This window comes from Paramisgurnus dabryanus, chromosome 20 (genome assembly GCF_030506205.2).
Source record: "Paramisgurnus dabryanus chromosome 20, PD_genome_1.1, whole genome shotgun sequence".
Lineage (NCBI taxonomy): Eukaryota > Metazoa > Chordata > Actinopteri > Cypriniformes > Cobitidae > Paramisgurnus > Paramisgurnus dabryanus.
In genome coordinates, this window is record NC_133356.1 from 15,776,404 (window position 1) to 15,791,566 (window position 15,163).

The 15,163-nt window shown below is 37.0% G+C and overlaps 1 long non-coding RNA gene across 1 annotated transcript in view; it reads right to left on the bottom strand.

Annotated features, from left to right (window-relative positions):
* Positions 1-10,945: 10,945 nt before the first annotated feature.
* LOC135786992 (uncharacterized) overlaps positions 10,946-15,163 on the bottom strand; it is a 47,406-nt gene continuing 43,188 nt past the window's right edge. The window contains exon 4 of the long non-coding RNA XR_010547020.2: positions 10,946-11,612. This is a non-coding gene — a long non-coding RNA (uncharacterized lncRNA). The remainder of the gene's footprint in view (positions 11,613-15,163) is intronic.

Sequence of the window (15,163 nt, forward strand, 5' to 3'; positions counted from 1 at the left end):
ATATCCACACTGACATTTCACTTGTTCATTACATTTACTTTAAAACAAATGGGATTAACTCTCAGACTAACACCACGTGTTTGTTCCCAAGGGTCTAGATGAAGATTAGCCTATATTGTCAAACGCATAATACCAAGCTAAACCTAAAAAGTGCGGCATTTAAATCGTTTTTTAAATGATATGCGTACATTTTTTTATTTAACAATTGTAAGTTATTGATTTTTGTTAAAGGAGCATTTCACCCATAGAAACATTAATCTTTATTGAAAGTGTGTCATATTTGTAAACGAAATGTAAAATACATTTAGAATTTGGTGCCTATCTGACCGAGAAAAGGGGTGTTTGTAGTGTCACCACCTCAACAAAGACTTCCTTCTTTTAATGATGCAAACTGATGATTTTTACATCATTGAAAGAAGGAAGTGCAACACTGAAATCTGTATTTCTCCTGTCTCAGCGGCAACTGAGGAAATGATGCATGACCATTCAAAAACATGATTGGGGTTCTAACTATACAAAGCTTAATGCAAATGGGTGAAGTGTTCCTTTAAAGATGGAGGGTAGCCTATAAAATTTTTGCACGACTTTCTAAAATGCCTGATTCTGATTAGTCTGTTGTGACAATCCGCTAGTTTTCTCATCCGGGTATTACTAAAAATGGCGGGACTACTTTTGATTGATGTATCTCACAGGTCTCTTTTCTAAAGACAGCTTCAATTTCTTAAAATTAAAATATTTCAAATGAATATTTTGTGTCCAAATATTAAATGTAGCAGGTGGCCATGTAATAAGCAGATAATGTGGTTATTAGTGCAACTTAAAATGTTGCATCATTTGTTAGTAAGCTTGACTCTGTGTACAAATTTCCTTTAAAATTCATTCTCATTTGAAAAAAAAAACAAGATAAAATCAACACTACATTTTCAAAGAACAGTCTGCATTGTAATCAAAATGGCTGACATTTTAATTGGCCTGCAGGCTTATATGTTCATTTCAATGCTGGTTGTGTCTGTTTGACTGTCTTGTGTCTCTATTCACAGTATGCTGACAGCTACGGTACGGATTGTGACATCCCGCCTTGTCCTCTCTTTTCCCTGAAGTGCCACCCTTGCCAAGCGCAGACAATGTCAATCACAGAAAATAGAAGGCACTGCCACCGACTGCTGTCTTATTGTGGTGACTCTTTTGTTGCAGATGACTAAAATCTGACAGGTAAAACTGACTATTGTGATTTTCCTTTGATCTTGAATAGAAAACCAAATGGTTATGGACTGTTTATTCAAAAACTAGCTTCACATTTAATTGAACTGATCCGAAGGGAACTGTTCTGTTATTTGTGCAAGTGGAGAAAATAAGATGTGGTGGAATAATGAGGATTTATGCTGTTCAAATGGACTCTTTCAGAAAGAAAGTGATGGTTGTATAAAACATGCATTTTTTCAGTGTAATTCCGTGATTCTTCCATCTTCCTTTATTCCGATGATGCTATGCAGTAGGGAATGGACTAGACTGTTTAATGGCTTTCAGTGAGGGGGAGGAGGCAAAGAAAAGCAGTTATTGATGGAGAAATATCCTTTCAATACTCATACCTGCTGTTCAGCCCACAGAATGCAATAATAACCAATTAAAGCAGTGCCCCTTGAAAATAGATCAGAGCGCAACTAGATTAAACGATAATTTAGGTCTCAATTCAATAAGACTGAGGCAAAGCAATTTGGATCCACACTATAAACAGGAAATATAGAATACATTTGTCAACACCATTTGCATAGAAATTACTTTTCATTGCTTTCCATTATTGTGTGAATTTGGCTCGAGCAGATACATTTTCTCAACATAAATCAATGGAATCAATTGGTCTGTATCTAACGCAGGTCTTTGTTTTAAAAGCTACGGAAACAAGTTGCAGTTTGACTTATAATGATGTTAAACAAAAAAATCGAAGCACTCAAATAGTTATATTTGTTCCGAGTCTAATGCAATTCTTGAAAAGTGTAACTCGAAAAGGTTTTTTAACATGATAACGGTTTATGTAAAATAAATTTTATTGTTTACAAACCATTATAGTGTTGCAGTTAAATGGGATTTTTAGCAGTAAAGCAAAATTTGCTTTATATCCAATTCAACTATCTCTTAAAAACACCAACGGTCTTAGTGAGAATTGCAGGGTTGGTTCATTTCAGGAACAACATTAGATGTTGCAAGGCTAATGGCAATTCGTACGTATTTTATTTTGTTATTTGTTTAATGATAATCGTACGTTTTTGCACAATTAACTTAGTACTAATTCATACGATTTAGCCAACTCGTAAAATATGTAAAAATTCTCATGAGATCAGGCTGGACATGTTCTCATCATGCAACTTCTGTAGATCTCTAAATGGTAATTCGTACGTATTTTACGAGGTGGCTAATTCATAGCAATTTGTACGACCACATTCGTAAATTTTTTAACGATTTGCTTTGACCCCTGTGACAATGGGGTTAGGGAGGGAGTTTGGGGTGGGCTTTCGTTATTATTATTAATTTTTTATAATAATCGTACGTTTTTGCACGATTAACTTTGTACCAATTCATACGAATTAGCCAACTCGTACAATATGTACGAATTCTCGTGAGATCAGACTGGATGTGTGCTCATCATGCAACTACTGTAGATCTCTAAATGGCAATTCGTACGTATTTTACGAGGTGGCTAATTCATAGTAATTTGTAGGTCCACATTCGTACAAATTTTTAATGATTTGCCTTGACGCCTGTGACAATGGGGTTAGGGGCGGAGTTAGGTGTGGGCTTTCGTTATTATTGTATATTTTTAATAATAATCATACGTTTTTACACAATTATCTTTGTACTAATTCATACGAATTAGCCAACTCGTAAAATATGTATGAATTCTCATGAGATCAGGCTGGATATGTGCTCATCATGCAACTACTGTAGATCTCTAAATGACAATTCGTACGTATTTTAGGAGGTGGCTAATCCGATTAATTTGTACAACCACATTCGTACAAATTGGGTTAGGGGCGGAGTAAGGGTTGGGCTTTCGTTATTGTTTTTTTATAATCATACGTTTTTGCACGATTAACTTCGTACTAATTCATACGAATTAGCCAACTCGTAAAATATGTACGAATTCTCTTGAGATCAGGCTGGATATGTGCTGGTCATGCAACTACAGTAGTTCTCTAAATGACGGTTTGTCAAACTTTGCAAGTTCTTTCTTTTCAAGGATATCTGAGACAACACTTAGTGTACCAAGCATGCAATCAATCGTTTGCAATTTTTTTTAATGCAGTCTTTAAGATTTCACAAACACCTGCGTTTTAGTTAACTATGCGAGCAGAGGGAACCCTCCACTTCTTTAACTCCAAAATAAGTGCACTGCCCTAGGACAGCGATATGTGTTGTAATAACCTTGAAACCATACTCCAGAATATCTGCTCTAGGTTTGATTTACATAACAAAAGATATCTCTGAGAGTTCAATCTCAAGTAAATATAGAGCCAAAGTGCTAATGTGCCATTCCACCAACCACATTATGGCTACATTAGTAGATTATGACACTCCTTCATCCGAGCCTACATCAAAGGTATAAGCCTCCGGATCAACACATATTAGCACCTGTGATACCAAATAGCACACTGTGACTTGCTTCAGCAATTACCTGCTACTGTGGCTCCTCCGAGATGCTAAGCTTAGTTGTGTTTGTTAGCCCACACAGAATATTAATTGTCTCCTGGAACTAGCAGGGCAGATTGGTGATTTAATGATACGCAGCCTGTGAGACCCTCAGACCATCACACTGATGGCCATATAGCGTTTTCCTTAATCACTGCTCTCTATATTCAGACTGTGAAACATGCATGCAGTAAAAGGTCATTTAGGTTTTTAATTAATTCATGAGGAAATGATCTATTTGATATATGCTGAGATTCTAGAGTAGAATGGATGGATTAAGAGTGTTTACTAACCTGCAGCATCTTATGGACGGCTGATTTGGATCGATTCAGGCCTTGATCTTTACACAAGATGATTTTAAATGTGTATTGTGTATACTGGCCGGACTACACTGGAAAATCCTTGTTGCACTTCAATTTTAACAACAACTTAACTTAAACAAGTAATTTTAACTTTCTTTACTACTGAGAAGTTGGTATGGATTAAAAAAAACATTGAATAGGCTTAAAAATTATTACAACTTTATTTTTATATTTTATAACAACTTCTAATTATTCAAAAACATTTACATTTAAGAAATTTTAATTTTGTTTAAAAAAAATTATTCATTTAAGTTGTTTAAACTTAAACATTTAAAGGAAAACACCACTGTTTTTAAATATTTTATTATGTACTTACCTCAACTTTTTTATTAATACATACCTATCTTTTTTAATGTGTGCACTTAATCTTTTACAGTGCGTCGTGAATGTGTTAGCATTTAGCCTAGCCCCATTCATTCCTTAGGATCCAAACACGAAAGGATTTAGAAGCCACCAAACACTTCCATGTTTTCCCTATTTAAAGACTGTTACATGAGTAGTTACATGAGTAAGTATGGTGACACAAAATAAAACGTGGCGATTTTTTTTAACCAGATAAAATGAGAACTATATTGTATGGCGGAAGAGCACTTAGTTTGCAGCAGTTCAATCTCGGCGTGCAGAAACATCATTACTCCTGACTACTCCCCCTCTCGCTCAAACTTCCGTCAATATTACTGCGCCTGATGTCGAAGTGCTTCAATCTAAATGCTCTTTCACCCAAAAAAACATGGAATTGTTTGGTGGCTTCTTAATTCAGCCGTGTTTGGATCCTAAGAAATGAATGGGGCTAGGCTAAGTGCTAACACATTCATGAAGCACTGTACAAAGATTAAAAGTATTGCGGAGGATTTTCTTTTTCCGGGTGGATCATCAAGACTATTGCTCCTCCTAGTTGTCAATCAGGAGTGTTGCACAATTGCATTTTTTTTTAAAAGTGGAAAAGGCGATTCTTTTCTAAAATTCGTGAAAATCCTTCGCTACACCTTTAAGTGCACGCATTGAATAAAGATAGGTATGTATTCAATCATCTAAGTTGAGGGAAGAATATAGTAAAATATTGAAAAACTGTGGTGTTTTCCTTTAAGTGCAACAAGGAATTTTTACAATGTAGTCTCCCATAGCCAAACCATCAGACTGACGGCAGAAGGTCTGAAAACCACCAAAGTGGCATCCAATCATGTTTCGTTTTGTGCTGTGTCATATTTAGAAAAGTGGAAATGATGTGTACTTTAACAAATTACTTCAATTGGTAACATTTAAAAAAATATGTTTGTCAACTTAAATTTTCACTTAAAGGAGCATTTCACCCGTAGAAACATTAATCTTTATTGAAAGTGTGTCACATTTGTATTTGTTATAAAAAAATTAATATTTTTTTAGGTATTACAGATTATTTTAAGTTAATCCAAATTTCACTTTTTACAGTGTGCATAAGACTCACTTTTAAGAATCCAGCATTTAGTCTTGATGAATTCTCATAATAACTAATGCAAACACGACAGCCTTCTCTCAATCAGACAGCTGTTTTGTTTCCAGGCGTACGGTTAAAGAACGTGATGCGCACGTTTCCCAGAAATCCTGAAAAATTCCACCCATCAGAGAACGACTGCTGAGGTGTTTCCAATTAAGCCAACAGTTCGTGGGTGTGACGTCTGAGGCTGAGACTAAACTGCTCTCACACACATCAAAACAGAGAAGAGAATCATTATGAAAGTATAGCAAATATTACCATCTTAGTATCAAAACCATTGCATCCATCAGATATCTTAATATAGCTTTAAAGGGTTGACGCATGTGTGAGGTGCATGTTGATGTGACGGAGAAGTGAAAGAGAAATTGTAGATGTGACTACTGAAAATTCTTTTTAAATTTGTCTGCTCCTACCTACACAAATCTTGAAAGATGCAGAATAGAAAATGGCGTTTTGATAGAGTGCTCCAGTAAACTCAAGAAATCACCCATGTTCGCAATCGCATCTGGCACAGAGAACTTGACAGGGCCGTCTAACATCACAATTAATTGGTCTCATCCCGCAACAATCTAATTTGTTACCGTGACACGAAGCCGTTAACAATAAAGAGCAGTGACAGGGTGATCAATTAAGCTTGTCTTTCTCTGGACTGTTCTGTACTCTTTGGAAACTCTCTTGATTTGGTTTGTTTAGTTCCACTGGGAACTGAACTCTATGTGTACCAGCAGACCCCACAGTGTTGTTTCCACTTGCATACTGGATGGATTTTCTGTACAGAGACCCTCATTCTCCCAATTAGACCCCTGACTCCTTTCTCTCCCAATGATAAATGATTGCCTCCCCTTAAAGGGGACAGAGAATGAAAAACCATTTTTACCTGGTCTTTGTTGAATAATGGTAGTCTACCCGCATTCGCGAACATACAAAAAGTGCTAGACATGCTAAACATCTCAGTCTCATAGAAATTCCTCTTTTAGAAATGTCAGCCAGAAATCGTCCCAATCTGAAAAACTGATGCTAATGACATCACAGGCATCTCACTGCTCCTCCACTTTAAAATAATTGGCTACATTTTTTGAGTGGCAGCAAAGTCAGCCAATCAGTAATGAGATTGCAAGTTAAGCCAGTAGGGGGAGCCAAATAGGTGCAAAACCACTTGTTTAAAATCCCCCATCCTAATAGAGCCATCTGAGAGAGGTTTTGAAGAAGCTTTTAAGGCATTACAGACCCAAACAAAAAATGTTTTGTCTACATGTCACATCACAGAACAAGGATAAATACCCCGTTCAATTATTCTATGTCACCTTTAAAATGTATTTAATCTGGGAAAAGGACACTCAGATAAATATACGGAGGAAAACTGTATTGGCCAGAGGTTGTTCAGTCAAGTTCCCTGCTATGTTTCATTTAAAATTCAACAATGTCTCTTTTTCTTTTGATATTAATGAAACGGCAGTCTAGTGGTTGGTGTATGTTCTCCATCACCTTGAGCGGTGTGCTCACCTGGAGCTCATCTCTGCCAAAATTTCTTTGGAGAAATGAAAATAGAAGCCAACGAGACCGTTACATACAAGAGATGTACAGACATACAGTAGGAGTACGGAGCTATGAAATCCATCAGGATGGCATCGCCCAGATAATTGTGTCTAGGAGGAAGTTGATGAAATGTTTGAGTTCATATTGAAATCTCTGACTTGTGATTGCAGGCTTGGTATCTTGGTAAATATGAGCAGAGTCTGTGATATTGTTTTGATCTATTCTAAAACTCTTTAGGAGACACACAATATATAACATTTTTCAATAGGTCGTATTTAGTTAGATACAGAGAGGATTCAAATGGCTTTTGTATAATATGGTAGGTTTTTGTCATGCAGTTGAAACTATTAATTTCTAATGGTCAGGTTTTGTATGAAAAACTAATTTTGAGTTTGGTTCCAAAACGCAATAAATCCATTTTGACTAATTTCGGTAAAAATATGTTTTCTATACCAAGTGACAAAATGAAAACCACTATTTTCTGTTACAAACTTTCACATAACATCTTTAGGTTATAGTAACATAAAAAATTCAAATCCATAATTTGATTTTCAAAGATTTATTATAAAAAATTATTTTTTTCAGCAAAATGCAATAAATCAAAGTTTTTTTCAAAATGCTGTAAATTTATTGAATCAATATATAAATGTGCATTCATCTTTGCCATATTATATTCATTTAGTTGCCTAGTGGTATACACTGATTAAAAAATCAACTAAATAATATTAATGGCATTAATCAAAACACTTACTTTGTCATGTTAAGAACACTTTAATTCCTGCTGCATCCTTGCGACATCCTTGAACTTTTTTGACAGCGATCAGCTGTAAAATTTTTGGTCCTGCTTGATTTTCGTTGACTTCGAGTAAAATAATAGAACGTTTTTTCATTAGATCCCCTGGGGTCAATGTGTTAGCATGACAGAAGCTTGATTGTCGTGTGAGAACAAGCAACAGCCGCCATTTTTCTATCGCCCGAGTGCCTCTTGCGTAAATTATTCGATTTTGATGACGTGCATTTCTTCCCCACCACAGAAAACCAATGCCATCAAAATTATGATTTAGTTTTTGTTTGTTTGTTGATCACGGAGTACAAAGTAGACGAGGAAAACTAGGATTCCATGTTTATTCAAAGCGGCGACATCATTGTTTACAATTCGTGGAATGGTGCGCTGTGATGGGTTGAGTGGATTTATTGCATTCTGCAGAGAAGGAGGACTGGCGTTTAGTGCGTTCTGGGAAAAAAAGGAGAAAAGATGACAGAATAACACGGCGGATATCGGATTTTGCGTTAAATTAAGGATTTACTTTTTAATACTGACCTGATACAATACTGATTTTGGTGGTAACTAATGTCATTTATCGTGTTTTGGAACCAAACTCTTCATTTAAAGTTATAGCAATTCATCACTAGACTTAAAATAGCTGAAATTTACAGCCAATTATACTTAAAAATTTAATTCAGCAAAAACAGTGCAGTACAGAATTAATTTCTTTATGACAGGCAGAACTATCAACATTTTATGAGTTCAGAAAACCAAATGTTTAATGGAGTGAGCAGCCGATGAAATATCTTTTAGTGCTGTTCTTCTAGTATACTTTTAACCATGACAGAGCAGCGATCTTTTAGCTTCATTGTTCAGTGATGGGAGATATTAGGATGGAGCAGAAAGGTTCACAGTCCCTAAGAAGGATTGAGTGTCCACTAAGGGCTGTTAGTTAGTATGCACAGGAAGGGTTTTAAAAGAAGACTTTCTTAATTAAACTTCACAGACATGCAGTGTGTTGAGAACAGTGATTCATATAGCTGCAGAAATGTGTTAGGGGAATATAAGAAATGTTGCTTTGTAACACATGCTTTGTGACACTAGTCACATCCATCATGTAAGGCATATGACATCATTTTCTAAATTCCTGCAAACCAGCAACAGACAGACGTTAATCAGATCTTCAAATATTTGGACTAAATTTACATATTATTCACAATAGCCGCTTTTGCACAAATAATTGACTACATTCATATCAGTCAAGTACAAACAGATGATGCACATCGTGCGGCACGAGGTAAGGTCATGTGAAGAACAGAGATACAGTGTAGCAATAACTCTGTAAACAAGATGATAAACACATATCAAATACTCTGCATACTCTTCAGAATTCCTGTAAAGCAGCATACAACTCGGAATCATGGAGATCTTTGTGCAAGCTGAGATCATTTCGGAAAGCTAATGCTACTGTCCACTTGTGCGTGTTGCGTGTTCTCCATCTTCCTGCAGCCTGCTTCATATAAATCCTGTAATCACCTGCAAAGCACACACATACACAGATACTGCATACGCACAGACACCATGACCCAAACAGAATCAATTCTCCTTCACACAGGCCGTATAATTGGTCCAGTGTCCCAGAGCAGGCCTGTTAAGTACGTTCCTCGCTGAATTATGGATAGCCAGCAAAATGGCTAATAAAATATGAATGGCCGGTTTTTGTAGTCTGCGCTCCTCTGTGTGCACATGTTGGTAGCAAAGCCGATGTTCTCCTAATAAAACACCCCATCACTGCGGTCCAGAAAATGGCACTAAGCTCTTATAAAAACTATGGGCTATCCATAACAGTATACGGCATTATGGAGAAGGCTCTCATCAGCATGAGTGCCTGTGACTATATTTTACCTGCAATCAACAGCAACTGTCTGTAACGGAGTGCTATTTGCCCGTGACCTGTGTGATTTATGCCGGGGCATCGATGTAAACCGCGCCTCCCTAGCGTGCTCAAAAATTAACAAGTGCCAAATAAAAATTGGCTTTGGGAGTCAATAAAAAAGTTGTTACTTGACACTTGGCCAGTACCTTTATAGGGAAATGCAATATAAAACGTTCAGATTAAAATGTATGATGCTGATGTAAATGGATTAAAAAGGGGAACCTTTTTTTGCCAGGATGCCTAGGTACTAGATAGACATCAAGAACAGGGACCACCTGTTATTGAAAAGATATTTAAATTATGTCTATACATTTAAAGGGACATTCCACTTTTTTTGAAAATATGCTTATTTTCCAGCTCCCCTAGAGTTTATAATTAGATTTTTACTGTTTTGGAAACCATTCAGCCGATCTCTGGGTCTGGCGCTAGCACTTTTAGCATAGCTTAGCACAATCTATTGAATCTGATTAGACCATTAGCATCGCGCTAAAAAATAACCAAAGAGTTTTAATATTTTTCAAAATGTATTTTTATCTATTTACATCGTGTACTAAGACTGACAGAAAATTAAAAGTTGTGATTTTCTAGGCAGATATGTCTAGGAACTATACTCTCATTCTGGCGTAATACTCAAGCACTTTGCTGCTGTAACATGGCTGCAGCAGGCGTAGTGATATTACACACTGCCCGAAAATAGTCCCCTGCTATTGAAAGTAACCAAGGCGAATATTTTCGGGCAGTGCGTTATATCACTACGCCTGCTGCAGCCATGTTACATTAACAAAGTCCTTGATTATTACACCAGTTTGAGAGTATAGATAGTTTCTAGCCATATCGTCCTAGAAAATCACAACTTTTAATTTTTTGTCGGACTTAGTACAAGATTTAACTACAGGAGAGTCAAGTTTTAAATAGGAAAAATATCAAAACTCTTTGGTTATTTTTTTGCGCAATGCTAATGGTCTAATCAGACTCAATGGATTGTGCTAAGCTATGCTAAAAGTGCTAGCGCCAGACCTGAAGATCAGCTGAATGGATTCCAAAACGGTAAAAATCAAATGTTTAACTCTGGGGGAGCTGGAAATTTAGCATATTTTCAAAAACGTGGAATGTCACTTTAAATAAAATTTTTATTATTGGTCAATATTGAAACATTTATAAAAATGTAGCTTTCATTAGGTTTTATTGTAAGCAACTTAATTTTTTATTATTTCAGATCAAACATTAATTACACCCTGACCCTGACCACCAAAGGCTCATGGAGCCCCTGTTAAGATCCCTGTTTTTCACAGTGCAAGCCAGGATGGTAAAAAGCTTATTTTTCTCCAGAACACCATGTAGTGACACATACAGTATTAAAAAAGCCACCGAAGCAAAAATATGAGGCGCAACGTCTTCATGTTGTGACAAGTGGAGGATTCATGGAGAGACTGTGCCTGGCTCATCACTGTTACAAACAGAAAAAGAGCAAAATAATTCCATAGTCAAAGAAACAAAAATGTATTTTTTTAATAATCCAATATCCAGTTTCATGGCGGGTGAGCAATATTTATGGATCATCCGTTTTCTCAATTCATGTTTTTTTGAACGCTGCATTACTACCACCTATTCAAATCCTCATTTCGTGTCATGTGTTGATTTGAAACCGCGCGCCATTGTTTGTTTTAGATATTTTATTCAAAACATCATCCACATTGTGTCCTGGATGTGAGTAGCATGCTGAAGAGAACATGATAAAAAAAGCAGATGGGCACAGAAATGCTGATATGGAGCTGAAGGATATATCAGAGGGGTCCGCTGCTTTGCCTTCTGCTGTGTCAGATGGGAGTGTGTGTCTGGGGTGTCCCTGGAGGCCTGTGGATGCACAGACACAGGCCTCTGATAAGAAGTTAATTAAACAGCCATGGTCAAGCTACAGTCAAAAAGCTTACACACACATACCGTACAGCAAGACACACATATACACTGTGACAAAAGTCAGCGTGTATGTGTGCCCGAAGGGGAAAAATATGGTAAAAATGATAACAGTCCTATGCCCTTAGACACAATTGAAATGCCAGGATGTTTATGGCAGATGGTTGGTGTCTATCAGTAGGCTACCGCTGAATGCTGGTGTCTGTTTCAACTCTCCCACACCCTGGCCGGAGGGACGCTAGCACCTTAGTGTTAAATCATAGCAGGGATCTGATTACTATTCTCTGTAGATGCATTCAGACCATTAAGTTAGATTGTAAAGGCAACCTTGAAACGCACAGGCGCACTTCACAAGTTAATGACCCACATATTTAATTAATTACAGGCAATTATAACTGATTGACTTGCACGATCTTGCCACACTTCACTTCATAACCTATAGACTGTAGTCTGTTTTAAAGATTTCAGGGAACATCGCCCCCTATTCAGATTGGTCATTGATCAGTACAGGTTGTTCAGTGACCCTCCCCACAACCACTCCTAAATGTTTTATATCCACAACCATTCTTAAATGTTTTAGATCCGTCTTTCTTAAAATTCTTTGTAGTTATGCCATAGGGGAATAACTTAACTTTTTAATTCGTAATGCTTAACATTATTTCATGCTCATTCCAATTATTTCATATATAACAAACTTTAAACAGACACTCCAGCTCCCCTAGAGTTAAACATTAGATTTTCCCCGTTTCGGAATCCATTCAGCTGATCTCCAGGTCTGGTGGTACCACTTTTAGCATTGCTTAGCATAATCCATTAAATCTGATTAGACCATTAGCATCACGCTCAAAAATGATGAAAGGGTTTCAATATTTTTTCTATTTAAAACTTGACTCTTCTGTAGTTACATCATGTACTTAGACCGACAGAAAATTAAAAGTTGTGATTTTCTAGGCAGATATGGTTAGGAACTATACTCTTGCGTAATAATCAAGGACTTTGCTGCCGTAACATGGCTGCAGCAGGCGCAATGATATTACACAGTTTCCTGCTATTGAAAGTTACCAAGGGTACTTTTTTGCGGTACAGTTCCTAGCCATATCGGCCTAGAAAATTGCAACTTTTAATTTTCTGTCAGTTTTAGTACACGATGTAACTACAGAAAAGTTTTAAATAGGAAAAATATTAAAACTCTTTCATTATTTTTGAGCGCCATGCTAATGGTCTAATCAGATTCAATGGATAATGCTAAGCTATGCTAAAAGTGGAACCGCCAGACCCAGAGATCAGCTGAATGGATTCCAAAAAGGTAAAACTCAGTTGTTTAACTCTGGAGAACTTGAAAATGAGCCGTTTTCAAAAAAAGTGGAGTGTCCCTTTAATAATGTACACGTTTGACGTATCTTCTTTCATAGACTCTTTCTCTATTGGAGAAATAAATAATAAGATAATATCCTGTGAACACTGTTAGTGTTCCTGTTCTTTATGACGTTGTCACCTCTTGACTGAGTGTGTCTGAATTCAGCCTGCTGTGCTGATGAACAGTCAGTCGTCTCATTAAGCTCTCAGTTGGATCTAAAGGCTGGCAGAATGTCAAGCGTGATGGGACATGAGACATGGCAGTGGAGAGGAAGTGTGTGGTAAGCTTGTCTAGATCTGTATTTTTTTCTTGTGCTGTGTTGGGATTCATAAGCTTTTACTAGCTTTTACTAGCTTGTATCCTTTAACCAATTGTGTTACAGTATGAGAGAGAGAGAGAGAGAGAGAGAGAGAGAGAAAGAGAGATTGCAGTTGGAAAGTGTGTATGCATGCTTTAGTATAAGCATAAACAGTGTGTGATTTTTTTTTTGGCACATTGATATTTTGTTTGAGTAATGGTGTGTTGTATCTAGTACGGGCTTGGCTCTCCATCACTCCTGCATAGATTCAGATAATAGCCCATCTGCTGCCCCAGCGCCCCACAACTGCCTGTCTGACTCATAATGCATACTAAGAGTTATGTCCCAAAGGCTCCTCTTTACCAAATATATTCCCTGAATGTGTGAATGCCAACGCATAGTTTTCATAACAGAGGAACTGCTGCTCTCTAGTGGTGACATATAGTGTAACAAGGTAGATTTTACTACATATTGTGCAGTTTGACTGCCAAGATTTACAGCACTTGGCAGAATTAAACAACTCGCATATGAAGAATCTATACTAATAAGTTTATATAAGTCAGAAAACTGGTAGCATTAGCTGAAACATAATCTAAAGCTTTACGAAGTATAATATTATTAGCTATATTAGCCTACTAGAAATAGATAGCATTCCTTCTCATGATAACTTATGATGAAAAGATTGTGTACAGGAAATAAAATACCTCTGTAAGAAAAGAGAAGCTATGATGGTGATCTATTGTATTCTGCTTTGACAGGTATTACAGCTACAGCTGCCTGAAATATTTGTAATGACTATAAAAACACCAACTGTCTCATTCATGAATCAGATGTGGAGTATGGTTTCCCGCTGTGTTTATGCCATCATAAAATAATCACTGTGGAGACCCACTAGCCGTTGTTTCTGGCACCTACTGTAACGTCTGTCAGTCAAAGACTTTGGAGATGCAGGCAGTCATTTAGCAGCCAGCTTATTTTAAATGAGTCTACCAAGAGATTTAAAGGGGAATTCCGCCCTAAAACGGAATTTAGGGTGTTTTTTCGTTGTTAACGAGTCAAACTTTCATTTAAAAGCATATTTATGACTAAAGAGCAACATTTAAGATATTTAAGATTTTCGTTTTCTGGTAAACTGGCCTTTGAATGGGAGTGAATAGGGCATGTCGATTGAGCGCACAAAATCTCTATTTTTACAACACTAAGGAGGCTCGACACAACGTGATACTTTACTCGAAGTATCACGTGGGTCTCTACACATGAACGCGAGCATTGAGAACATTGTTTGTGTACACAGATTTTAGTAAAAGCGAAAAGTTTGGAACAACTTACCGTGCTGTTAAACTGCGTCCCGCCGCCATCTTGCCAGTCATGAGAAATCGATCTCAGAATGCGACATAAGGAGGAAGGAGAGTAAAGATGGATAGCTCCTAAAGCATAGTTCCATATAAATGCACGGATAATTTGTTGTTTTGTCTCAAGTGAAACACAATATTGACCCTGTAGTTGAAAAGTAGCGTCCTATGGAGTCCATTCAATCGCATTCTGAAATCGATTGCTCATGACTGGCAATATGGCGGCGGGACGCAGTTTAACAGCACGGTAAGTTGTTCCAAACTTTTCGCTTTTACTAAAATCTGTGTACACAAACAATGTTCTCAATGCTCGCGTTCATGTGTAGAGACCCACGTGATACTTCGAGTAAAGTATCACGTTGTGTCGAGCCTCCTTAGTGTTGTAAAAATAGAGATTTTGTGCGCTCAATCGACATGCCCTATTCACTCCCATTCAAAGGCCAGTTTACCAGAAAACGAAAATCTTAAATATCTTAAATGTTGC